Consider the following 27425-nt stretch of genomic DNA (forward strand, 5'->3'; position numbering starts at 1 on the left):
AAACATCCCAGCGTGGAATATAACTTGCACTAGAAATAGCACAATAGCCTTTTGAATAGAGAGTCCGCAACATTTTCAGAATACTGCATGTGCGGGGCACGGAATAAGGACCGACGATATTACTGAACACCTTCTATGTTCCAGGAACCATAAGCAGCACTTTTACTAGTACATGAACAATTTCAGTCACTTCTCAAAACAATCCTGGGAAACAGGAGTTGTCCTCTCCACGAACCCAAAGCCTAGAGAAGAGAAGTACCCGGTCCAACTCCCACGTGAGGCAAAGGCAGAGGCAGAGGCAGAGGCAGAGGCAGAGGCAGAGGCAGGGTTCAAACCCAGATCTTTGAGTGACTCCCCTGTGGCTTGGCCACTGTGTCACAGGGCCCTTAGGCTATTTTCATTCACATTAGAGATTTTCTTACATCAGCTAGCAGTTTGAGGCCAAAATTTGGGGCAAAAGCTGGGTTTGAGTAGAGGCATGGTGTACTTTGAAATCTCTTTAAGTGAGATTCCTTTCCATTTCCTGACTGAGAAGGTAGTGAAAAGGACGACTTCTTTCTTCTTCAGGGAACTTCCCGTGCCCTACAGGATGGCAGGTATGGTTAGACTGCTTTCTAGGCAGTCTGGTGGTAGTATGTAGGGACTGCCACTCAACCAGAGGGGAAGAAAGGGGCCTGGGGGACAGTAGCATTCATGGCTCTCTGGACCATCCCTGGGTAGTCCGAAACCCTCATCAAGGCAAACGACAGTTTCATCACTGCAAGGATCCTCCTTGTGGCCCCTTTATATAACTTATCTAATCTGAAAATATCCAATTTTCATTTTGAGTGTTGATGGACCCATACTGATGGGGCTTTATATTAGGCTCTGTGTATCCATGGGAACAGCATAGTTCCAGGGGTTAGGAGACCTGGGCTGCCCATGATGTATAACAGTTGGGTGCTACTGAGAAAGGCATTTAACTTCTTTACACATAAGTCTTCCCTTCTAAAAAAAAAAAAGTCTAGCCAGTATGTTTTCTGCTGTGGAAGAAAGTAAAAATGTTATAAACCAACGGGGTCTTCTTTCTTCACTCCTGTTCCAGTTTCTTACCATGTAGAGACTCTTTTGGCATACAAGAGTTTTACTGACAGAAGAGGATTAAAGGTAGTAGGGGGTGTTATGGGCTGAATTGTGCCACCTTCCCCCCCAAAGATATGCTAAGCCCCAAGCCCCAGTACTTCAGAATGTGACTTTACTTGAAAATAAAGTAGTTGTGGATGTCATTAGTTGAATTGAATTAAGGTGAGGTCCTAATGGATGGGGCCCCTAATCCAGTATCACTGATGTCCTTATAGGAAGGCAGCCCTGTAGAGACACACAGACAGCTCATGACAATAAAAACCGACATTGGTGTGTCATAGCTTCAAACCAATGATTGCCAAGGAAATGCCACCTGGCACCAGAAGTTTAGGAAAAGGCAAGGAAGGATTGTTCCTTAGGGTTTCAGAGGGAGCATGGCCCTGCCAACATCTTGATTTCCGACTTCTGGTCTCCAGAACTGTGAGAGCATAAATTCCTGTTGTTTTGAGCCACTCGGCTTATATTCTGTAGTATTTGCATTATGTAGTATTTTGCTATGACAGCCCTAGAAAACATACAAGGGGAAAGAATAAAAGTCATTTTCAGTGCTAGTGATAAACTCATCTGCATTGTTGGCAAGCACTTCTAGGGACCAAATCCAGCATGACTCACTTCTCTGACTTTAACCTGTGGCATTGGGCCTCAAACAGTAGAGTCACTTCCTCTTTGAATGGGAATGAATAAAGACAGTACACAATGAAACACATTTACAAAATGAAAATCAGGCTATTGTAAAATCTATAAAAAAGCATCTTTTCATAAATTCAATCTAGCTAGAGATTCCAGATTATTGTACCAATGTGGTCATTTGCTAGATAGGGAACATTTGTGTCTACTTGGGAGGATATTTATTTCCTCAAGTTGTATATTGGAGGAAAAGCTTAAGTATTCTGACTTGGAAAATAATGCAGTGTGATGGTACTTTGGTCCAAATATGAAATCTAAAACTTAAAGCATATAGCAAATGGAAACTCCCCAATTAATATGCCATCAGATCATTAATAAATCTAAAATGGTTTAATCTAAAATTATTGAGTCCTTTGATACATAAAATTAATTTGGTACCTGCCTAGTTATTTTTATGACAGCATAAATAGCCAGGATTTCAAGCATATCCTTGGGTTTCTCTGCAACATAAGAATCTCTTAAATCCCCTTTTCAATAGGGTTTAAATTACCCTAATTCTTATTACCATAATTACCTCTAGCAGAACAACATTCTTCTAGCAGGAAAACATCATTGTATGAGGCTAGTCATTTAATCTACACAAAATTAAAAATATATTTTTGATTCCTCTTTTATTTTTTTTAAAGATTTTATTTATTTGAGAGAGAGAGAGAGTGAGCAAGCATGTGTGGCCAGGGAAGGGTAGAGGGAGAGGGAGAGAGAATCTCCATCAGACTCTGCACAGAACCCAGAGCCTGATGGGAGAGGGGGTTCGATCCCATAACCCTGAGATCATCACCTGAGTTGAAAACAAGAGTTGGAGGCTTAACTGACTGTGCCTCCCAGGTGCCCCAGGTTTTTTTGTTTGTTTGTTCTGCTTCCTCTTTTAATTGGCCTATATTCAATTTTCTTTAGACTTATTATTCAATTTATGTAATCTCTTTCAAAATGCATGACAGAAATTTGTGAAATTCTATTTTAAATTTGAGCAGGGCAGTTCTTTTTTTCCCTTATAGTGAAGGAAAATTCTTTCTTAGGAGTCTTATGCTCTGATCTCTAATGTCAGAAAGAAATAGAACATTTAACCATTTATGGGCAAACGTATGTATTGATACTGAACCTTGGTTTAAAATAGGAAAATACAGACTTCTCAGAAAGGTGAGCAATGAAGTTGATTCAAAATATTTCCCAGGAAACTCAGTTTAACAGTGTTCATTCCTATAGAATGTAATTTGGTGCCTCATGTCACAACTCACTTGGCTGAACTTATACTAAGTCATGTTTTAGGAAAGAAACCTTTAATCTTTCCAAAAATTGAACTATCACCATGAAAACCATACTCTTTAGGCTACTTGTTTATAATTATTCTGTTGGGATACCTCAGAGCATAGCATAGTATTGGGGAAGTTTGCAATAATTTTTATAGTCTGATGATAATTTTTATAGTCTGATGACCATATATAGTCTATTAATTTTCTTGAATTAATTAATTAATTAATTAATTAATTTGATGGACAGAGACCACAAGTAGGCAGAGAGGCAGGAAGAGAGAGGAGGAAGCAGGCTCTCTGCTGAGCAGAGAGTCAGATGCGGGCTCGATCCCAGGACCCTAGGATCATGACCTGAGCCGAAGGCAGAGGCTTTAACCCACTGAGCCAGTCAGGTGCCCTTCTTGAACATTTTTGAAAATTCTGTTCTTTTAGCAAATTAATAGTTGCAACAAGAACATTTTACTAATTCACTTAAAATGCAGGCCAGTTATAACAACCTTGTTTTTTCTACCTGTTGAACGCTTGAAGCAAATTTTGCTAAAAGCCTTGTTTTCTGGTTCTTTGTTGGACCATAAACCCCAAACTCTCTTGCCGTTCTCACAAAAAAGAGAAGGCACGTAATTGGTCTCACTAGTGAGTACAAATGTTAATCATGTAATGTGATAGGAGACCCTTTTTGAATATTCAACATTCACCACATGCCTATCAAATAACTAATATTTTCCAGGTGTTTCATTGCAGAGAATGAACAAGATTACATTTTAAGTTCCCTTATATGAATTAACTATCTTTTCTTGGTTAGATTTAGTTACAGCCAGCTGTCAAAGAGAAGGATCTGAACTTGAACTCTCTTGGTCAAATGTGGCCCAAGTTTTCCAGCTAGAACTAGGTTTCACCCCGGAATGCAAGCTACCAAGGTTTTCTGCCGCCGGATTTTCAGCTTGATTAATCAAGTAGAGCTGCTTTTGCGTAGGTAATGGGGACTTGAGAGGGAATTGTCAAGCAAAGTTTGAGCTATGCACAAGAGCACCATTTAGTTTTATTTTGTGAACACTTGGAAACATTCCACAGTTATGTACAAATCGTTGCCTTGAGAGGAACGCCAGACCGCAAGCTATTCTGAGCCGGGAAGCGAGCAAGCTAGTATGAGGAGAGAGACACCAGAGCATTTATCAAAGCTGAGTAAGTGAGCAGAGCAAGTAGGCCTTGGGGATTCCCTCTGAGGAGACTTTGCTTTCAAGTTTTGGTATTCTTCATAACAGCAGGGTTCTAGACATGGGATATGGTCATTTCTACTTTGCATTAAATACTTACTCCTGTGTGCTTTGCAATGGGAGCAAATTAGCAAGAGCTTCCCCTCTCAATCCTGGATGTGGCTGGGCATTAAGTATCTCTGTTTATGCCCCATGGGCTCATGTTTCTTAACCACTGCTCTCAAAGTCTCCCCTTGGGTCAAATCTGCGGCCCTTCTCTGTACTCATCCTCCTGGATTCATCATCTTTCAGGATTGGTAACATACTCCAATTATCACTTCTGTAGGGCTCAGGACTCAGGATTTTCTACCACTTCTACCTTAATGCCCTATACTCTCTCTCTCTCTCTGATTTCTCCCTAAGTCTCTCTCTCTCTCTCTGATTTCTCCCTAAGTCTTTCTGTCAACCATAGCCTCTGATCTGATTTACTTCTTGGTTCTCTGTCTTGCTGTCTGTAGAGTTTCTCTCTTGGGAAGTTCCCTGACCTCAATTCTCCTACAACTGTTGTTTCACAGAATGATTGGAAAACCCATCTTTCCAGTCTTGATCTAACTGGTTTCCCATTCAGTTTCCTCTTGCTAGCAGGGTTGTAGATACACGCTGACATTTATTGTCATGCTTCAAACCAAATTATTACCCGGCATTCTCTGGATATTCTCCTTAGACTTTTCTGAGAATTCATGGAGAGTTGTTCAAAACAAATGAACTTGGTGAGGTATAGTTTTTTTTTTTTTTTTAAAGCCATTAGGTTCTCGTCTTCCCTCATTTAGGGGTTAACAGCATGCTTCTCTAGTCATACTGCATTATGCGTTGATATTGTGTGCTTGTGCCTGTCCCTGGGTCAAGTTAGGTTTGGTGTCTGATACTTCTCTTCCCGGCCAACTGGTCCCCCAAGTAAGAAAAACTTTCTTCTCTTTCCATGCCTGTTCTCCCCAGTCAGTAGTCCCCAGGCTGTGGCCAAATATCTTTTCATTCTCTTGTCCCCAGTTTCTGTACTTTCTTTTCATGATTATTCAGGTACCTTGGACTAATTTCTCTGTTGAGCTCTACCCCTTGCTTGGCTCTTCAGCTTGTGCTGGGTCTCCTGGTGTAAAGGAGAAATTCTGGCTTACTTGAATGTCTTATATGCCATTTAGCTGTCTTTTTATTATGCAGATATTTCCATTGAAAATCTGCTCTATTCTCTTGAAGAGCCTAGAGAAATGTCACATATTGATATTTCGGGATCTGTATTTTAGGATTAGGCAAGTAGGAAGCTGCTTTCTCAAAAATAGTTCTCTAAATTTTGTGTTTGCTTTTGTTTTTGTTCTATTCTATCATAGGGAGACCTCCTACTAAATCCTAAATGCTTGTTCACATGGAAGCTCTGAGCTGTGACTGCTTCACAATCTACTGAGTGTGTGTGTGTTTATTTTCTTATATTGATACAAAGACTTTGTACTGTCTGTACGTGGGGCAGACAGTAACACATCCATTGAGGAAACTGAGGCTCAGAATGGTTCAGTGTTGTGTCTAAGCCATGCTGTTAGTGAATGACTGAGCTGAGTCTTGAACTCCAGTTGGCTGTCTCTTACAGGAGGTTTTTCCCTTTGGAGAATTCTGTTGCCTGGCTTTTATCAATAAGTTGTCTCTACTGATTTAACATCAAGGTGAATTCTGAGTTCAAGCCTAATCATCTTCCGCCCCTCACTGTCTCCCAGCTTGGGTTATCCCATCAAGCATGTGTTCTCAGCCTTACACTTGCCTGGGTTGGGAGGCCCCTACTCACCTGTCTCATAAGCTTGATGTTAATGCTTACTGCATGGAATCAGACACCAAACACACTTTAGCTAGGAGGGAATTTAGACTCTGTTTACTCTAACACTGCCACCTTATGGGTAGGGAACTGAGGCCCAAACAGATTCTGTGATTTCCCAAATGTGTACAGCCTTTTGGAAGTGAGGCTCGGTTCACTGCCTAGATTTCCTGAGTCCTAGATGTTCTTCACTGTGAAATCTGGGTGAACATGAACCCATTCTTGGAAGAGAAAGGTCTTTAAGTTGTTATGAGTTAGTAACACCAATGTGAGAATTAGCCATTCAGATTCTTCCAAGTGAGCACGAAGTCAGGTTGCCAAACCAGCTGGCCTGCATGTGGAGCCTTGAGCTGATAAATCCTGATCCAGACCCCATAAATGTTAACTGTTGAATAGAAGGGCTGTGTCATTTATTTTTTAAGGGCTTTTCAACTCTTCTCATTTAAAATGTCTTTCGGGTGCCTGGGTGGCTCAGTGGGTTAAGCTGCTGCCTCCGGCTCAGGTCATGATCTCAGGGTCCTGGGATCGAGCCCTGCATCGGGCTCTCTGCTCAGCAGGGAGCCTGCTTCCCTCTCTCTCTCTTCGCCTGCCTCTCTGTCTACTTGTGATCTCTCTCTGTGTAAAATAAATAAAATCTTTAAAAAAATAAAAAAAATAAAATGTCTTTCTAGATAATGAGGTATTGTTCTTTGAGTAGGAAGATGGTAGATTTACTTTATTTCATCCTTCTACTCTTCTAAAACTCTTTCTTTGTCACGGCTTTGCATGCACAAGCTGTCCAGGTTGAGGGCATGGTCTGTGACAGAGGAAAAATTGAAATGAATTGGCTGTGTGAGGATACAGCCCATGACTTTAGTTTCAGTAACACTCTGAAGACCATCAGGAAATGAAGCCCATCTAGTTTTACTGTCCTTGGATAGGATACAGACCTGTGTTTGCACAGGTAGGAGTTAATGCTGGCTTTTCCATTACAGCAGGTTTCTTTCAAGTCTCCCTAACCACCATCCCCTTGTCCCCATGAAGCCTGCTTCAGGGTCAGCTGAGTATCCAGAATTTGCAAGCCATTTTGAAGACGTCCCACTTACACATCTCTTTACTGACAGTTTTTCCAGATCCTGAAATGCACCCTTAAAACAGAGAACCCTTTCTCTCTTGTGTCTCCCTCATTAAGTGACAACTTCTTTTAGTCTCAGAAGGTATTTTTGCTGACTTTCTATATGGTAGTTTCTCTGTGATTTGGAAGTCTGCATAAGATGGAGGTGGAGAAGGACACTCTTCTTTTTTTTTTTTAATTTTATTTATTTATTTGACAGACAGAAATGACAAGTAGGCAGAGAAGCAGGCAGAGAGAGAGCAGGGGGGAGGCAGGCTCCTTGCTGAGCAGAGAGCCCAACGTGGGGCTTGATCCCAGGACCCCGAGATCACGACCTGAGCTGAAGGCAGAGGCTTAACCCACTGAGCCACCCAGGCGCCCCGAGAAGGACACTCTTAATTGGTGTTGAAGAGATGGGATTTCAAGCAGAACCTCTACAAAATGCTTGAGTCTTTGAAGGAGAGAATCTCTTCAAACTTTTTCAAGATATTTAAATCAGAAAATTTTCATTTTTATTTTTTGTTATTTACTTTTAAAGATTTCTTTACTTATTTGAGAGAGAGAGGGAGAGTGGGGTGAGGGTAGGGGCAGAGGGAGAAGGAGAATCTCAAGCAGACTCCCTACTGAATGAGGAACCCCATGTAGGGTTAGCTCTCACCACCCTGAAATCATGATTTGAGCCAAAATCAAGAGCTGGAGCTTAACTGACTGAGCCACCCAGGTTTCCCAGAAAGATTTTAAATACCAATTTTAGTTTCTTGATTTATTAAGTTTAGACTCTCAGGTAAGTATTTGTCATTCACAGGCTTTCATCAGAAGTTGCATTTGCTTCATAAAAAGTTATCTATAGGCCAAATGTCTTGCAGGGTATGTAGTAGGAAAATGTCATGGTCCCTGATTTCTTAGTTGCATTTGACTAAATGTGAATTAATGAAATTGTAGCAAAATATTCTTGATGGGAACTGTGTCATTTCCATATGGAAATAAGATTCCTTTATTAAGGTTCACCTTTAGCTAATAGATTGGAAAATGCTGAGTCAAACTTTAGGACTAAGCAAGGCTGTTTTTGCCCCAGGAAGTATTGGAAGCAATGTGTAGTGATAAAAATTAAGAGGTAGTCATCATGTAGAAGTCTGGTTCCATGTCTGAACATACTCGTGAGGGGCCCTGTCAGAGAATATTCTTGGGCTGGTTTTAGAGTTGCAACCAGTAGAACTTTCTTGGGCCAAGGGTCAGTTGAAGGAGAGGCTATACTTTTAAAAGTACTGTTGGTATTCTGTTAAAAGGAAGGTTGTTTCCCATCCTATTTTGTTTTGAGGGAGTGGTGTGAATTGGATCTCTTTTATCCCATACTTAAAAAAAAATGGATTCTGCCTTTGTTGTTATTGGTTATTGTTGTGTTGTATCAGGGAAGATTATCCCTATGAGGAAGTATTCTATTCTGGTAGGCAATATGGGATTTCAGTTATTCCCACCCCACACATACTTAGTCTTTTCATTTTCTTCTTGCCCGGGGAATAAGAGCGTGCTCCTTGCAACAGAAGGTATGTTGTGCTGTAATTTTGTATAGGTGGAAGTTTCGGGTTAGCTAGGAGCTAATAAGAAACTTTAACAGCATGGAATTCCAGATCGGAGCCAGAAAGTGCTCTGGAATTTGCTAAGAGGAAAACAAGGATTCAAAACTAAAACTGGTCCGGATTTGACCTGAGACTATACGTTCCCCTGATGTCAAGAGATCTCTTAATTAACATAGAGTTGTCAGGAAATCTATAGGTTTCCTCATTTGATCCTCAGCCTTTGGAGCCTTTGGACCATAACAAAAGCTGGTGTGGGACTGTTTAAGGGTCAAATAGGTAGGGATTCGGGTAAGAAATACCCCATTTTCTTTTTTGTATGAGCAATCTAGGAAGTCATGACAAAGTTGCCTGTGTGAATAGTTAAAAATGTTATTCTTAGTCATTTTACAAGGAGGTAACTTCAAACTTTTTCCTATTTCCCAGAAAAATTAAAACCTAAACCAATATCTTTTTGCGCAGTTTGGTATCGAAGATTGTTTCTTTTTGTAGTCTTCTAAGATTTATGCTTAGTAGCCTTGAAAAGAGATTTAAAATATTTTTCCTTGGTATTTATAATAAGCCAATCAGTGTTTTAGGCTGAGTATCACTCCGAATCATGTTAGTCAATCATAAAGCATATTTTGGAATTCCCTAACCAGATTATTATTTACTTGACTGTGTTTTGAATCATTTGACAGCATCGAAGGCTTACATTGCTTCATTTTTCTAAGGTGAAATCAAGAATCTAGCATAATAAAGTAGCATGGGAACCTCGGATATCATCCGGCATCAACTCATATTTGAGACAGAAGAACCTGAGACTGGAGAACATGGGAGTCTTCAGTGAGGTCACAGTGTGAACTTGTGGCAGAGGGAAGAGAGGAAGAGAGGCTCCCAGGTTAGGCAAACTTCTTCACGAAGGATTTTGTTTAGGGCCACTGATAAGCTTATTGCAAGAATTCTCTGCCTTTAGTGCCTGTGGTTCTTGGTCATGCCAACTCAAAGAACGAAGAGGTGGACCGGATGAAGAGTGGTGGGCAGCAGAGGAAGGTTTATTGAGCAATAGCACAAAGCTCCCAGAGAGGGAGGGAGGCCTGAGAGGGTTGCCCCAGGAGTTTCCAAGTTCTGGGATTTTTATGAGTGCTTTTGCAGAACTATCTTAAGCAATCAGGGTGTGCTGAGTCGTGCCAATCAGGGCTCCGGTCACATATTTGTCTACCTCTTTGGTTAATGTCTACATGCTGATGGTCTTTTTTGGGCTGACATCTGGGGACTTCTGTCTTAATTGCCCCTTGCTTGTTATGAGGATGAATGCCTTGTGGTTAATTGTCTTATTTTAGAATGTTTTGCAGAAGTCACTTCTGGAAAGGCTGCAAAGCAGAATGCTGATGTGGTCTGTCGAAGCTGTAAAACAGGATGTCAGTGCTGTTTGATCTTGGCTGTCTTGACTCCATACCTTCCTGTTGGGTACCCTGGCCTTGACTACCTGATTGTCCAACTCACTCATAAGATGCTGACATGCCTTGTAAATCTCCAACGTAGAGAAAAATTTTAATTGTAGGGATTTTTTTTTTTAAAGATTTATCTATCCATTTTTAGAAAGAGAGAGAGAGAGTAAGAGAGAGTGAGTATGGGGAGGGGCAGACGGAGAGAATCTTTCAAGCAGATTCCTCACTGAGTGAGGAGCTCAAAACGGGTCTCAATCCCACCACCAGTGAGTTCGTGACCTGAGCTGAAACCATGAGTTGGAGGCTTAACCAACTGAGCCACCTAGACACCCCTAATTGTAGGGGAATTTAATAAGCAGTTTTCCCCAATTTATTGGGCAAGGAACACCTTCCTGGCAGAACTGAGCAAGCCTAGGGCTCATTAACCATACTTTAGAAATACTGTTCTTTACCTTACTCCAACCTTCAACCAAAATATGTTTTTTTTTTTTGCAAGTGAAACAGTCTTAACAGCTGTAATTTCACACTTTGTTGGCCCCATTCTTCTATATCTAGGGGAAAAGGTCTGGGAATGCAAAGGAAATGAGAACAGTAAGTGACTCTGGAATTGTTTTTGTTCTGAATCTTTAGGACTTGAATTAGATTTAAATCCTAAAAAAATGAATTAACTGGTAAGGGAAGGAGAAGCTTCTTAACTCTCTCAATAGGTAAACCATAAAACAAAGGCAGAGAATCAGCAATGTTTTGTTGCAAGGAGAGCAAAATTCTTAAATGATATGAATACATATGGAGGCATATAGGATGAACCTTGTCTTGCTTTTTCTAACTCAGCAAAGCCCATCCAAATTATGATTATGACAGCTGTGTCAGTAAGAAACTATAGCAACTACTTTATATGAAACTAAGTATATTCACTTAAATTAAGAAAAGGGAAGAAGCATTCATGAGGTTGCAGTCAAAATTACGGAACAGAATTCATTAGAAACTTTTATTATCCTCTCCCCAGGAGCATGTTAGCACTCTGAGGACAGAGAGTCACGTTTGTTGCCCACTATCTGTATTCCCTGTGCTTAAAAGAGTGATTGGCACAGAGCCGATGCTTAGTAGATGTTTGTTGAATAAAATAGTTTATTTTATTAACTAGTCATTCTTTATTGATAAGGTAATGCAGACATTCATTTAAAAATTTAAACATTATGAAAGAACACAGGATAAAAAGTTATGTTTACTCTTCATCCAGGACTTCCAGACTCCCATCATAGAAGAAACCATGGTAACCCAGTCGCATAATGTTTTTCTAGAATGTTCTATGCATATCTAAGCATATATACAAATATGTGTGTATATATACACATATACATTTATATATATGGTTGTTTTTAAATAGGTAGAGGCACACTATATAGGTTGTTTTAATGTTGATATTATTCAATTAAATATCTAAATGACATAGATTTTAAGAATTGCTTCCAATAAATGAAAAATTATATAACATTGACATTTTGTTTTTCATATCTTCATGATTTCATATGTTATAAACCATTTGTGTTTCTTTTCTATGAATTGCTTCTCAGTTCTTTGTCTATTTTTCTATTGATTTAATGGTCTTTTATAACTGACTTGTAAGAGGTCTTTATATATGAAGGAAATGAGCTCATTGTCGTATGTGTTGAAATATTTTTCCCAGTTGATCATTTGTCTTTTGACTTTTTATAGTATTTTTTTTTCTGTGCAGAAAAAACCCATTTTTTATATAGTCATATTCACTAATCTTTTTGGAATTTGGGTTTTGTGTATTGCTTAGGAAAGCTTTCTAATCTCCAAAAGGAAATAAATTCTCCTAATTTGCTTCTAATAGTTTTATTATTTTATTTTATATACTCAAATCTTTGACTCACCTCAAATTGAATTTGATAAAAGTTGGCTTTATTAGATGTTTTCCAAATGGCTCATCAGCTGATTAAGCCACATTGCTAAATTTTAATGTATTTAAGCATTCATTTAAAAAAAATTAACTTTGTTATTAAGGAAAATTCCAAACTTATAAAAGTAGATAGTGAAGAGTGAGGAAGATGACCTGATGGGCAAGATTTTGACATTTCTGCCTTTATCTGAAGACTGAAAACTTTCATTTCTTTCAGTTTAACAACTTCAGCTGTGTAGGTTGGAATAACAAGGGTGTGTTATTTAAAACTGACTTCTCACATCGCTTCCAATAAGTAAAACAAACAACCATTTCCACAAAGGAAAACTTAAAAGTTTCCATAATTTTTAAATGCTGTAACAGTGATGATCACAGGGAGCAAAATATCAAACAATATAATTCTATTTCCATCCTTATTATCTTTCTATTACTCTTCACTTCATGATCTTGGGGGTACCTACAATCATATGGAAAAATCTGACTCATGAAGAACAACATCAACAGAATTCATTTTGTTAATTTTCTAAAAGTCTAAGTGAATTTATGAATAGCAGCTAATGCTTGGATAACAGTACATATTGGTGTATTTTGTTATTTTTATTTCTGACACTATTTTTTATTTTTATCTTAAATATTTTTCAACATGTACCTAGTTAGGTTTGATGAATGGAAGTCACAGCTAGTGTTAAAATGTGCTGCATTAAAATATAATCATTGCCAGAGAAGGAGAAGATAAGCCACAGATTTGGAAAAATATTTGCAAAGGCATATCTGATAAAGGACTGCTATCCAAAATATACAAGGAATTCTTAAAACTCAACAAAAAAGAAAACAAACAACATGATTAAAAAATGGGCAAAACAGAGGTGCCTGGAGGGCTCAAACCTTTGGCTTGGGTCGTGATCTCAGGGTCCTGGGATGGAGCCCCGCTTCAGGCTCTCTGCTCAGTGGGGAGCCTGCACCCCACCTCTCTCTGCCTGCCTCTCTGTCTACTCATGATAGATCTCTCTATCTAATAAATAAATAAAATCTTTTAAAAAATGGGCAAAATATTTGCACAGAGACCTCACCAAAGATACAGAACAAATACACATATGAAAGATGCTCAACATCTTACCTTGTTAGTGAAATGCAAATTAGAACAACCTATTAGAATGGCCCAAATCTAGAACACTGACAGCACCAAATGCCAGAGGGGATGTAGGGCAACAGGAACTCTCATACATTGATGATGGGATTGAAAAAGAGCACAGCTATTTTGAAAGACATTTCAGTGGTTTCTTACAGAACAAAATCTATCCTTGCCATACTATCCTTCAATTGCACTCCCTCATATTTACCCAAAGGAGCTGAAAACTTATTAGCTGCACAATAGATGTTTGTAGATATTTGGCAACATAGTTGCCAAAACTTGGAAGGAACCAAGATTTCCTTAAGAGAGGAATGGATAAACAAACTGGCACATCCAGACCATGGAATAGTATGAGGTGTTAAACAGAAATGAGTTATCAAGCCATGAAAAAACATGGGGGACATTTAATGAATCTTCTAAGTGAAAGAAGCCAATTTGAATGGGCTATGAACTGTATGATTTCAACTGTATGGCATTCTGGAAAAAGAAAAATTATGGAGACAGAAAACACACAGAGGTTGATGGATTGAGGGGAGGGAGAGGATATTTAGGGCACTGAAAATATTCTGTATGTTACTATTCTAGTAGATACACAACATTACTGATTTTTCAAAACCCATACAATGTACAATACTGAGAGTTACCTGTCATGTGAAATGTGGACTTTGGATGATAACAAGGTTTCAATGTAGGTTCATCAATTGTAACAAATGTATCACTGGTGGCAGGAAAGAGAACAGTGAAGTCTCATGGTAAGGTGAGTTTTCTAATTTTTTCTGGCAGTTTTTATCAGTTTTTGCTACATGTATTTTGAAATTCTGTTATTAGCTGTATAAACATTTTTTAGATTTTTTAAAAATCTTTTTGCATTTTTAGATCTTTTTAAAAATTAACATATAATGTATTATTTGCATTTTTTTTGCATTTTTAGATCTTTTAAAAAATTAACATATAATGTATTATTTGCCCCAGGGGTATAGGTCTGTGAATCATCAGGCTTACACATTTCACAGCACTCACTATAGCACATACCCTCCCCAATGTCCATAACCCAAGCACCCTGTCCCTACCTCTCCACCCCCCTAGCAACCCTCAGTTTGTTTTGTGAGATTAAGATTCTCTTATAGTTTGTCTCCCTCCCAATTCCGTCTTGTTTTGTTTTTTCCACCCTTACCTGCCATGGCCCCCTGCCCTGCCTCTCAAATTCCTCATATCAGAGATGCCATATGATAATTGTCTTTCTCTGATTGACTTAATTCGCTTAGCATTAATACCCTCTAGTTCCATCCATGTCATTGCAAATGGAAAGATTTAGTTTTTTTTTTTTTTTTTTTTTGGCTGCCTAGTATTCCATTGCATATATATACCACATCTTCTTTATCCATTCATCTGTTGATGGACATCTAGGTTCTTTCCATAGTTTGGCTATTGTGGACATTGCTGTTGTAAACATTCAGGTACACCAGCCCCTTCAGATCGCTACATTTGTATCTTTAGGGTAAATACACAGTAGTACAATTGTTGGGTTGTAGGGTAGCTGTATTTTCAACTCTTTGAGGAACCACCATACTGTTTTCCAGAGTGGCTGCACCAGCTTGCATTCCCACCAGCAGCGTAGGAGTGTTCCTCTTTTTCTGCATCTTTGGCGACATCTGTTGTTTCCTGACTTGCTAATTTTAACCATTCTGACTGGTGTGAGGTGGTATCTCACTGTGGTTTTGATTTGTGTTTCCCTGATGCCAAGTGATGTGGAGCACTTTCTCATATGTCTGTTGGCCACTTGGATGTCTTCTTTGCAGAAATGTCTGTTTGTGTCTTCTGTCCATTTCTTGATTGGATTATTTGTTCTTTGGGTGTTGAGTTTGATAAGCTCTTTATAGATTTTGGATACTAGCCCTTTATCTGATATGTCATTTGCCAATATATTCTCCCACTCTGTTAGTTGTCTTTTGGTTTTGTTGACTGTTTCCTTTGCTGTGCAAAAGTTTTTGATCTTGATGAAGTCCCAATAGTTCATTTTTGCCCTAGCTTCCCTTGCCTTTGGCGATGTTTCTTGGAAGAGTTTGCTGTGACTGAGGTTGAAGAGGTTGCTGCCTGTGTTCTCCTCAAGGATTTTGATGGATTTCTGTCTCACATTGAGGTCTTTCATCCATTTGGAGTCTATTTTTGTGTGTGGTGTAAGGAAATGTTCCAGTTTCATTCTTCTACATGTGGCTGTCCAATTTTCCCAACACCATTTGTTGAAGAGACTGTCTTTTTTCCACTGGATGTTCTTTCCTGCTTTGTCGAAGATTAGTTGACCGGAGAGTTGAGGGGTCCACTTCTGGCGCTCGATTCTGTTCCATTGATCTATGTGTCTGTTTTTCTGCCAGTACCATACTGTCTTGATGATTGCAGCTTTGTAATAGAGCTTGAAGTCTGGAATTGTGATGCCACCAACTTTTTTTTTTTTTTGGGGGGGAAGTGTTCTTTCCATTTCTATTTTTCGGAAGAGTTTTAGGAGAATAGGTATTAATTCTTCTTTAAATGTTTGGTAGAATTCCCCTGGGAAGCTATCTGGCCCTGGGCTCTTGTTTTTTGGGAGATTTTTGATGACTGCTTCAATCTCCTAACTGGTAATGGGTCTGTTCAGGGTTTTTTTTTTTTTTTTTTTTTTTTAAATTCCTGGTTCAGTTTTGGTAGTTTATATGGCTCTAAGAATGCATCCATTTCTTTCAGATTGTCAAATTTGCTGGTGTATAGTTGCTTATAATATGTTCTTATAATTGTTTGTATTTCTTTGGTTTCGGTTGTGATCTCTCCTCTTTCATTCATGATTTTATTAATTTGGTTCCTTTCTCTTTCCTTTTGATAAGTCTGGCCAGGAGTTTATCAATCTTATTAATTCTTTCAAAGAACCAGCTCCTAGTTTCATTGATCTGTTCTACTGTTCTTTTGGTTCCTATTTCATTGATTTCTGCTCTGGTGTTTATTATTTCTCTTCTCCTGCTGGGCTTAGGCTTTCTTTGCTGTTTTTTCTCCAGCTCCTTTAGGTGTAGGGTTACTTTGTGTGCTTGACACCTTTCTTTTTCTTGAGAAAGGCTTGTATTGCTATATACTTTCCTCTCAGGACTGTCTTTGCTGTATCCCCAAGATTTTGAATAGTTGTGTTCTCATTTTCATTTGTTTTCCTGAAATTTTTAAAGTTCTTCTTTAATTTCCTCATTGAACCTTTCATTCTTTAAGATGTTTTTAGCTTCCATGTATTTGAGTTCTTTCCAACTTTCCTCTTGTGATTGAGTTCTAGTTTCAGAGCATTGTGGTCTGAAAATATGCAGGGAATGATCCCAATCTTTTGGTACATTTGAGACCTGATCTGTGACCCAGGATATGATCTATTCTAGAGAATGTTCAATGTGCACTAGAGAAGAATGTGTATTCTGTTGTTTCGGGATGGAATGTTCTGAATACACCTGTGATGTCCATCTGGTCCAGTTTGTCATTTAAAGCCTTTATTTCCTTGTTGATTTTTTGCTTAGCTGATCTGTCCATTTCAGTGAAGGGGGTGTTAAAGTTCCCTACTGTTATTGTTGATGTGTTTCTTTGATTTTGTTATTAATTGGTTTGTATAATTGGTAACTCTGATGTTAGGGGCATAGATGTTTAAAATTGTTAGATTTTCTTGTTGGACAGTCCCTTAAGTATAATATAGTGTCCTTGCTCATCTCTTATTATAGTCTTTGGCTTAAAATCTAATTTATCTGATATAAGGATTACCACCCCAGCTTTCTTTTTATGGCCGTTAGCATGGTAAATTTTTTCCCAACCCCTCACTTTAAATCTGGAGGTATCTTTGGGTCTAAAATTAGTTTCTTGTAGACAGCATATTGATGTTTTTTTTTTTTTTCCCCATTCTGATACCCCATGTCTTTTAATTGGGGCATTTAGCTCATTTACATTTAGGGTAACTATTAAAAGGTATGAATTTAGTGCCATTGTATTGCCTGTAAGGTGACTGTTACTTTCTAGTCTGTTACTTTTAGGGTCTCTCTTTGCTTAGAGCACTTCTTTCAATATTTCCTGTAGGGCTGTTTTGGTGTTTACAAATTCTTTTAGTTTTTGTTTGTCCCAGAAGCTTTTTATCTCTCCTTCTATTTTTAATGACAGTCTAGCTGGATATAGTATTCTTGGCTGCATATTTTTCTCAGTTAGTGCTCTGAATATATCATGCAAGTCCTTTCTGGCCTGCCAGGTCTCTGTGGATAGGTTTGCTGCCAATCTAATATTTCTATCATTTTATGTTACAAACCTCTTGTCCCGAGCTGCTTTCAGGATTTTCTTTTTGTTGCTGAGACTTGTAAGTTTTACTATTAGATGATGGAGTATGACCCTGTTTTTATTGATTTTGAGGAGGGGTTCTCTGTGCCTCCTGGATTTTGATGCTTGTTCCTTTTGCCAAATTAGGGAAATTGTCTGCTATAATTTGCTCCAATATACCTTCTGCCCCTCTCTTTCTTTACTCTTCTTCTGGGATCCCAATTATTCTAATATTGTTTTGTCTTCTGATATCACTTACCTTTCAGATTCTCCCCCTGCAGCCCCCTTGTTTGTCTCTCTTTTGGTCAGCTTCTTTATTCTCCATCATTTGGTCTTCTTCTTCTTCTTCTTTTAAGATTTTATTTTTATTTATTTGTCAGAGAGAGAGAGAGAGAGTGAGCGAGAGCACATAGGCAGGCAGAGTAGCAGGCAGAGGCAGAGGGAGAAGCAGGCTCCCTGCTGAGCAAGGAGCCCGATGTGGGACTTGATCCCAGGACACTGGGATCATGACCTGAGCCGAAGGCAGCTGCTTAACTGACTGAGCCACCCAGGCGTCTCTCATTTGGTCTTCTTTATCACTAATTCTCTCTTCTGCTTCATTTATCCTAGCAGTAAGAGCCTCCATTTTTTTTTAATGAGTTTATTTATTTATTTGACAGGCAGAGATCACAAGTAGGCAGAGAGGCAGGCAGAGAGAGAGGAAGGGAAGCAGGCTCCCTGCCAAGCAGAGGGCCCGATGTGGGGCTCGATTCCAGGACCCTGGGATCACAACCCAAGCCGAAGGCAGAGGCCTTAATCCACTGAGCCACCCAGGCGCCTCAAGAGCCTTCATTTTTGATTGCACCTCATTAATAGCTTTTTTTTTTTTGTTTCAACTTGGTTAGATTTTAGTTCTTTTATTTCTCCAGAAAGGGATTCTCTATATCTTCCATGTTTTTTTTTAGTCCAGCAAGCACCTTGGTAATCATCATTCTGAACTCTAGTTCTGACATGTTACTAATGTCTGTATTGATTAGGTCTCTAGCTATTGGTACTGCCTCTTGTGTGTGTGTGTGTGTGTGTGTGTGTGTGTGTGTGTGTGTGTTTGTGGTGAGTTTTTCCACCTTGTCATTTTATCCAGATAGTAATACATGAATGAGATAACAAAATACTACAAAGGTAGCAATGACCCCAGAAAAATATACACTAATGGAATCAGAAGAGACCTGAAATTGGAGGGAGAAGAAAGGGAGAAAAAAAGAAAAAAAAAATATATATTAGACTGGTGAATAGAACAGAGCCACACACTTGATTTAGGGTGTATTTTGGTCTGTTAGAAGAAACTACCTCCCAAAATTTTAAAGAAAGAAAAACTTACATATATAAAAAAATAAGGGTAAACATGATGATGGGATGGGATATGACTGTAAAGATGAAAATTTAAAAAGATTCTAGAAAAGGAATTGATAAGGTAAGTTGGTTGAAAAAAGAAAAAAAAAGAGGAAAGAATGTGTCAGGCTGGAGACTAGAAAATAGCCATGTGCTAGATTTAGTGTGTATTTTGACCTATTAGAAGAAATTGTACCCCAAAATTTTAAAGGAGAAAAAAAACCCTATATATATATATATATAGATATATATATATATAGATATATATATATATATGCACACACACACAAAAAAATAAGGTTAAATGCAATGAACAGATAAAATATGACTATTACAATGAAAATTTAAAAGGATTTTTAAAAAGGTATTGATAAGGTAAAATAGTTAAAAAACATTAAAGTAAGAAAGAGGAAAATTAAAAAAAACAGAATAAAAAAATAAAATAAATAATTAACTTTGATAAATTAAAGGATCATGGGGAAAAAAGCCATGGATTCTGTGTTGCTTTCCCCTAGCTCTGGAATTCCTCAGTTCTCATTGATCGATGAATTTGACCTTGGCTGGATGTTTTGCTGATCTTCTAGGGGAGGGGCCTGTTGCAGTGATTCTCAAATGTCTTTGCCCGAGGTGGAATTGCGCCACCCTTGCCAGGGGCCATGTTAAGTAATCTGCTCAATGTTGCTCTTGGTAGCTTTTGTTCCCTAAATGCTTTCTGTACCACTTTGGAGGACAGGAATGAAAATGGTGGTTTCCCACCATTGTCAAATTTGACAATCTCTGTCTTTTATTGAAGTGTCAGAGCATTTATATCAATTATTTATATGGTTGGTTGTAAACCTACCATACTGCTATTTACTTTCTATTTGTCATGTTGACTTTTTGTTCCTTTTCCTCTTATTCTGTCTTCTTTGTGATTAGTTGAGTTTTTATTTTAATTTATTTTATTTTATTTTATTTTATTTTATCTCCTTGTTGGCTTACTAGCTATTACTCCTTGTGAGTACTTAAAGGAGATCCTCAGCAAATATCTGGAAGTCTTTTTCTATATAGCTCTTTTTTCTGTTCCTCTGCCCTGTGAACTCTGATTTCTTTGGTGTCCCCAGCAGAGAGGTCTTTCTGAGGTTTCTCAACTTTGAGTTCTCAACTTTCTGAGTTGAGAAAATCCAGAAAGATGTTTACATTCTGCCTAGGGTCCCCAACACTTCTTTGGGGACTGAAAGCTTTCTCAACACACTGAACTCAAGTGATCAAGTGATATTGAGACTTGCCTTATTTGTTTCCTATCTCTCAGGGATCACTATTCTACATTTCCTGACTTCCAATGCCACGAGAGCCATTATTTCTATAGTTTATGCATTTTTGTAGGTTTTTTTGTTTGTTTGTTTGTTTGTTTGTTTGTTTTCAGGAAAGAGGATAAATCCTGTATCTGTTTTTGTATGTTGACAGGAAATACATGTACTTATGAGGGGTTTGGGCTACCTGTTCTCTCTACCTGTAGAACTCTTCCTCTTGGACTTCACATGACAGATATTTTAGTCCTTTAGATCTTAGTTAAGTGTCAGCTCTTTAGAGAAGTTTTCTCTGATCCTCAATCCAAAAGAGCCACCCAGATACTATCACATTTTTCTATCCCTTTGTCTCTGATACTACTTTCTGAAATCTCCCCCAGGTGATTTAATTATTTGGCATTTTTTTTTTTTTTGCATCTTTGTTTTTTCACTAGATTATAAACTTTAAGAGATTAGGGAGGTTGTAGATCGTATTCACACCAATTCCTTATTGCCTGTAGCAATGCTCAATGCACAGTAAGAATCTGACATGCATTTATTGAACGAATAAATGAACGAATTCTTATTTTTGTTATGTTGCTAACTTTATAATTTCTACTCAAAATGTCGTCTATAGATCAGTGCTAGTTCACAAACTTACTGGTCCATAATGAAATAAATTTAGAAATTGAGAGTAACTTTAGAAACTTTGTACCAATTCAGTATAAGAATTTTGTGTCTAGGGTCACCTGGGTGGCTCAGTGGGTTAAAGCATCTGCCTTCAGTTCAGGTCATGATCCCAGGGTCCTGGGATCGAGCCCCACATCAGGCTATCTGCTCAGCAGGGACGCTGCTTCCTCCTCTCTCTCTGCCTGCCTCTCTGCCTACTTGTGATCTCTGTCTGTCAAATAAATAAAATCTTTAAAAACAATAAAAAAAAGAATTTTGTGTCTATTACATCTAGTAGTAAAAATTTGAGTTCTTGTAGTTTGTGTGTCTTTTTAAAATTTTATTTTTCTGGTACTTAATTTTGTCTTTTATAGAAGTGTCTTCTAGGATGGGTTAAAATTAAAAAGATAAACTGGCCCTTTCAGGTTGTAGATAGTTAAATAACCTCTGGATTATATGCTATTGGGAAGAGTATTGAATTTTTGAAAGGAATCAATTTCGGGAAAGTCATTTATTTTCCATTTAATTCTGACTCATTACACATGAACTTGAGTTTTCATATGCACAATGAGGGTGATGGACCAGATCAGGAGTTACTACTTTTCTTTTTTCATACTCACTTCTTTGGAAGCTAATTGTTTCACTTCCTGGAGGGGAAAGTATCTATGCATATTATTGGGAATTTTTCTGTCATAAGGACTTGTCTCTTCTTTATTTAGTATTCAGTCTTTTGTTTATATCAGCAAGGACTCATGAATACTCCTTTATATCTTTGGTTAGAATTCAATAGTATGTTATTTATTTTGTTGTTTAAATTGTTCTAGTTTTGGTAGACTGGCTTTTCAGATTGGCTAATGTACCCCTTGGACATGTCTCTATACTGTTGGTTTTTTGAGCAGTTCCTTATTAAGTGTACAATTTTAGATTTTAGGAATGGATATACCCATATAACCACCATTCCACCCAGAAGTAGAGCTTTTCTAATATTCCAGATGTTTCCAGAGCCTCCTTCCCGTAAATTTCCACCCACTATAGGCAAACACTCCTCTGATTTTTTATCACTATAGATTAGTTTTCCTCTGATCTTGAACTTTGTAGAGATAGAATCATATAGCAGGTACTCTTATGTGTTCCTGAGATGCTTCATGTTGTTTTGTGTGTCAGCACTTCATCCTTTTTTATTGCTGAATATAATTACATTGTTTGGATATATGGTAATGTATTTAACCATTATTTTCTTGATGAATATTTGAGTTTTTCCAGATTTTTGTTATTATAGTTAAGTTTCAGTGAACAGCTTTGAGGACATTTAGTTTTTCTTTTTGAGTAATTACTTAGAGTGGACTTGATAAAGGTAGGTGCAGTAAAACATTTTCCAAAGTGTCTGTTTTATCTTAAAATCCAGTAGCAATACCGAGTGTCATCATTGAGCTATATATTCTCCAATATTCAGTGTTGTTAGTTCTCTTGACTTTAGTTATCCTTTTAAAAGTAAAATTTGTGTTTCCTTGATGAAATGTTGAACACGTTCTCATGTGCTTATTAGTTATTTATACACTTTTTTGTGAAGATTTTGTTCAAGCTTTATTTTTTATTTTTAATTGGCTTTTTCACCTTTTTGGCTATTTATTTGTTAGACTTTTTATATATTCTGGATGCAATCTTTTTGTTACATATATTCAGTATGAATATTTTCTCCTGGCCTCTCAATTGCTTTTTTATTTTAAGAAGTCTTGATGAACAGTTTTTATTTTTTTTATTTCGTCTAGTTTATCAGATTATTTTATATTTTGTGCTGTTTGTGTCACATCTAAGAAATCTTTGCTTACCCTGAGACTGTGAAGGATTATCCTATGTTTTCATCTGGAAACATTACTGTCATAGCTGTTATTTTGGATGTATAAGGCATTTCAAATTAAGTCTTGCTTATAGAGTGAGTAGAAGTTGATATTTACTTTTTCTCATATAAGCATCCAAATTCCCAGATCTGTTTGAGGGAAAAAAAGAGAAAGAAAAAAACACTTTCATTTTCCTTTGAATTACTTTGGTTTCTTTGTTGAAAACAAATGATGCGTGAGTTTATTCTGGATTCTCTATTTCATATCAGTGATCTATTTATCTTTTCTTGCACCAATGACACACTCTGGATTCTCTAGCTTTATAGTAAGTTTTGACATTAGGAAGTACTATGAATCCTCTATCTTTCTTTTCTTTTTCAAAATTGTTTTTGCTACCATAGGTCCTTTGCATTTCCACAAAAATTTTAGAATCGGCTTGTCAATTTCTACAGAAATAGCTTGCTATGATTTTCATTGGGAATGAATTGACCATACTGGCCAGTCTGGGGAGAATTGACATCTGAATAGTATTAAGTCTTCTTATCCATAATCATAATATATGATCTTCTCTCAGCAACTCATAGTAGTTTTCAGTTTAGAGATCTTACAGGATTTTGTTAAAATTATCCCAATTATTCTTTGATGATATTGTAAAGGGAACTGTTTATATATATATATATATATATATATATATATATATATATTTTAAGATTTTATTTTATTTATTTGACAGGCAGAGATCACAAGTAGGCAGCGAGGCAGGCAGAGAGAGAGGGGGAAACAGGCTCCCTGCTGAGCAGAAAGCCTGATGTGGGGCTTAATCCCAGGACCCCGGGATCATGTCCTGAGCTGAAGGCAGAGGCTTTAACCCGCTGAGCCACTCAGGCGCCCCGGGGACTGTTTTTAAAATGTTATTTCTCAATTTTTTGCTACTAGATAGAAATACAATAGAATTTTCTAGATTAGTCTTTTATGCTGTGAGCATGCTAAATTTACTGATTACTTCTAAGATTTTTTTTAAGAAGATTTATTAGGATTTTCTACATGGATTGCTTAGTATTTTCTAAACAATGTTTTGATTTTCTTTAAGATTTTCTTTAGGAGGCAGTTACGTCTTTTCCTTTCTAAGTCTTTAAGTCTTTTATTTTGTTTTCTTCTTTATTGCACAATCACTGTAGTGAGATGGTCTATCTTTTGCTTTGTTCCTAATGATAGAGAAGTACTTAGTATTTTACCATAAATATGATATTAACTCTAAGTATTTTTCATAGATGGCCTTTTATGAGATGAAGTTCCTTTCTATAACTTGCATGCTTGGAGGTCTTTTGTGTTTTTAATCACAAATGGGTTTTGAATTTTGGCATATACATTTTCTGCATCTATTGAAATGATCATATGGTTTTCTCTCTTTATTCTGTTAATATGATGATTTATATTGATTGATTTTCCAAATGTTCCATCTGTGATCAACTCCCCATGGTTAAGATATAATATCCTTTCTATATATTGCTGGATTTGATTTGCCAAGATTTTGCTACGAACTTTTACATCTATGTTCGTGAAAAATGCTGGTCTACAATTTTCTTATAATAACCATGTCAGGTTTTGGTATCCAGGTTCTGCTGTCATCATAAAAAATTTGGGAACTATTCAGTCCTTGGCCTTCTGAAAGGTTTTATAAGGTTCTTTGGGTTTTTTGGATGCTCATTATGTTTTGCCTCTCTAGAAGCTGAGAAAGAAATTTAAATGTATATATTATCTACAACATAATGACAGTTCATGAGTAAAACATTTTTCTATCCCATCTGCAGGTTGTCTTTATCCACATATTGTAATTACTTACTTCCTTCTAAAACTAGCATAGGTATTTGAAGTATCAGAACAGCAAAACAAAATTAGCACTTATTTATGTGTGTGCATGGTGTGTGTGTGTGTATATACCTTGTTTGAAAAAATATACAGTACCCTAGGAAGCATTTCTCTGAGTATACAGTGTGATAGCTGGATTTGAGCAACTTCTCATGTTATTTCATTAAACAGAATGTCTACAAAGTATGTCTAAAAATCTATTCTTACTTTTTTTAATCAGTGTGTCAGGAATTATTGAAGATTATTTAAATTCTTAGATGCATCAAAAGCTTTATCAGAGCCAAGCTTTCTAGGCTTCTTTAAAATAAAGCTTTTCCTTAGGGCTGTTGAGGCCAATTGCACTCATTTTAGTTTCATCTTGTTTTATGTTATCCAATCTCTTTCTTTCCAGAGTGTAATGAGCTGTGAAGTGGCAAAATATAATCAGGGTGGAGAAAAGAAAAAAAAAAATGCAGGTCTTGAATTAGACACAAATTGGAAAAATGGGTCTCGAAAGAGTTGAAGACAGTCCTTTTATTTTAGCTTCTTTGATACATACGAACTATGATTGGCTTCTAGGATTTATAATTCACTCAGGAGTTTTTGTTGTTATTGTTTTCTGATAACAATATATGAATAGAAATGAGAAAACAGATTTGTGGATTAAAACCCAAAACAGCAGAATGAAATTTATACAAGATTAATTTATTCTAAATTACTGTTCTGAGGAGAATACTCTAATAATTTAACTATGTTTTATATTTTTGGGAAAATATATGAATTCAAAATACAATTTGCTTTATTAAACAGATGGGAAGAATTAGAACAGATTCATGTTGTGATTTTAAAATTTTGGGGACTTAGAAATTATTACCTCTTGAAAGCCAAGAACTTTCTTTTCTTCTTCTTCTTCCTCTCCTTTCTGTTCCTTTTCCTATCCCTCTCCTCTTCCTCTTGTCCTCTTCCTCCTCCTTCTTCATTTTGTTTTGTATTTGGGAAGACCATGCTTGAAGTTGTGCATTGGGAACATGAAACCGACTTCAAGTTTTTTATGTCAGTAGGGACTTTATTAAAATACAATCTTGCTAACCTTGGAGTACCACACTCAAAGCCAATTGTTGCATTCGGTGGCTTTTAAAAAAAATTTAAATAAGTTATTTCCCCCTCATATCTCCATTTATGTTGTGTTTTTCACACAGGGATAAAAATAAGACAGGACCTGTATTTTGGTGAGGCTTGGAAAGTCATGATTGATAGCAGGAGAGGGTCCTGAAGCCAGAAGAAGGGAATTGAGAAGGAAATGGGGCCTGAGAGGAACCATCTTATCTTGTTTTCTTTACATAGAAATGTCTCAGGATGAGAGTAGAAACAATGTTTTGGACAACTATATTAAAAAATTGTTTAGTAGGCACATTTTCCAGTCATGTGATGATGAGAAACAGATGTAGATGCTGTTAAATCATGTCAGATATGAACTGCCTGTGTACCCCATGAATATGTGTAAATATTTAACTAGAAAAACAGTCACAGGCTCTGGAGTAATCTTGGAAGCAGGAAACCACAAATTATAGGTCTGAAATTTACCATGCATGGCTTATGAGTTCAGATAAGTAAAACCAAATGAAGAGACTCTAGAAGTTTTATAAATAGTTCATGATTTTTGGTAGGGGGAGGGAAGAGAAAGGATTAGGGAGAATTTTAATGTACTTCAAGTATAATCAGTACATTTAATTATAACCAGAAGACTAAGAATCATCTGATAGGAATTCATTTATGCCTTTGAATCTAGTATATAATACTTATCAACTTACATAGGAACAATTACTGTGAAATCATAGCTTACCCTAATTAGGTTCTAAAGTCAGCATGGAAGGTAAAAATCATATATATTCCGACTTCCCCTTGACATTCTCCCTGGAAGGCATCCTGCTGGAGACAGAAATACATAGTTCTACTAACACAGCTAGAGTTGGAACTGATCCCCATATCTTCTGCAGGTTTTGGATGATGAGGAATAGCTTTGGTTTATGGGCCAAATGGGAGGGTGGTAACTATTGACATCACGAGCACATTGCCTGGAAAATATGTATCTTTAAAACTAGAAGCATGCTGTGATTCTAGTTGATGCAAATGAAAACAGATTTGTGCCTTCCGTCTCCTCCACAGCCTGGAGCTTATACTCCTGGAGGGGAAGAGTGGAATGAAGTTGCCCTATTTTATTGCTTTATTTGTTTTCAAGTTTAATTTTTACTTCATCAAAATAAAATCATCTAATTGCCCTCTCAACTTTATTTTATTAGGGTGTCATCTCCATATAGTGAAATGCACAGCTTATAAGTGTTTTAGTTCTGTGTTTTCGCAAATGCACATATTCATGTAACTCGCACTGTTACCAAGATACAGAATATTTCCATTCTTGCTCCGTTACCGTCAGTCCTGCCTCTCCCCTCTCGCCGGCCACAAGCATCATTCTGATTTTGTTCTCCATAGATTTGTTTTGTCTGTTCCAGAACTTCATATCAATGGCATCACTTGCATGTGCTCATGGATCTGGTTTCTTTTGTTCAGCATGCTGTGTGTGCTGTTGATTTGTACTGTTGAATGTATCAGTAATCATTCATTTCTAATTATTGCTGCCTGTGTATCATATAAATATATCACAATGTGTTTAATTCTTTTCCTGTTTTTGGATATTTGGGTTGTTTCTAGTTTGGGGCTATTATAAATAAAGTCACTATGAATATTCACATACAAGTCTTTGTGTGGATGTATGTTTTCCTTTCTCTTGGGTAAATACCGAAGAGTAGAACTGGTGGTCATAGGGTATGTTTTGTTTAACTTTACTAAGAAATTGCCAAGCATTTAAAAAGAATGTTGT

At 37.2% G+C, this 27425-nt stretch overlaps 1 protein-coding gene across 1 annotated transcript in view; it reads left to right on the forward strand.

The window, feature by feature from the left end:
* The first annotated feature begins 4037 nt into the window (after positions 1-4037).
* Positions 4038-27425, forward strand: part of LOC111158714 (interaction protein for cytohesin exchange factors 1) — a 207122-nt gene continuing 183734 nt past the window's right edge. Inside the window, exon 1 of the mRNA XM_022520933.1 lies at positions 4038-4241. The gene's annotated coding sequence lies outside the window, so the exon portion shown is untranslated. The remainder of the gene's footprint in view (positions 4242-27425) is intronic.

The sequence above is a fragment of the Enhydra lutris genome, unplaced genomic scaffold, assembly GCF_002288905.1.
Source record: "Enhydra lutris kenyoni isolate GAN:26980312 unplaced genomic scaffold, ASM228890v2 scaffoldscaffold62, whole genome shotgun sequence".
Taxonomy (NCBI): Eukaryota; Metazoa; Chordata; class Mammalia; order Carnivora; family Mustelidae; genus Enhydra; species Enhydra lutris.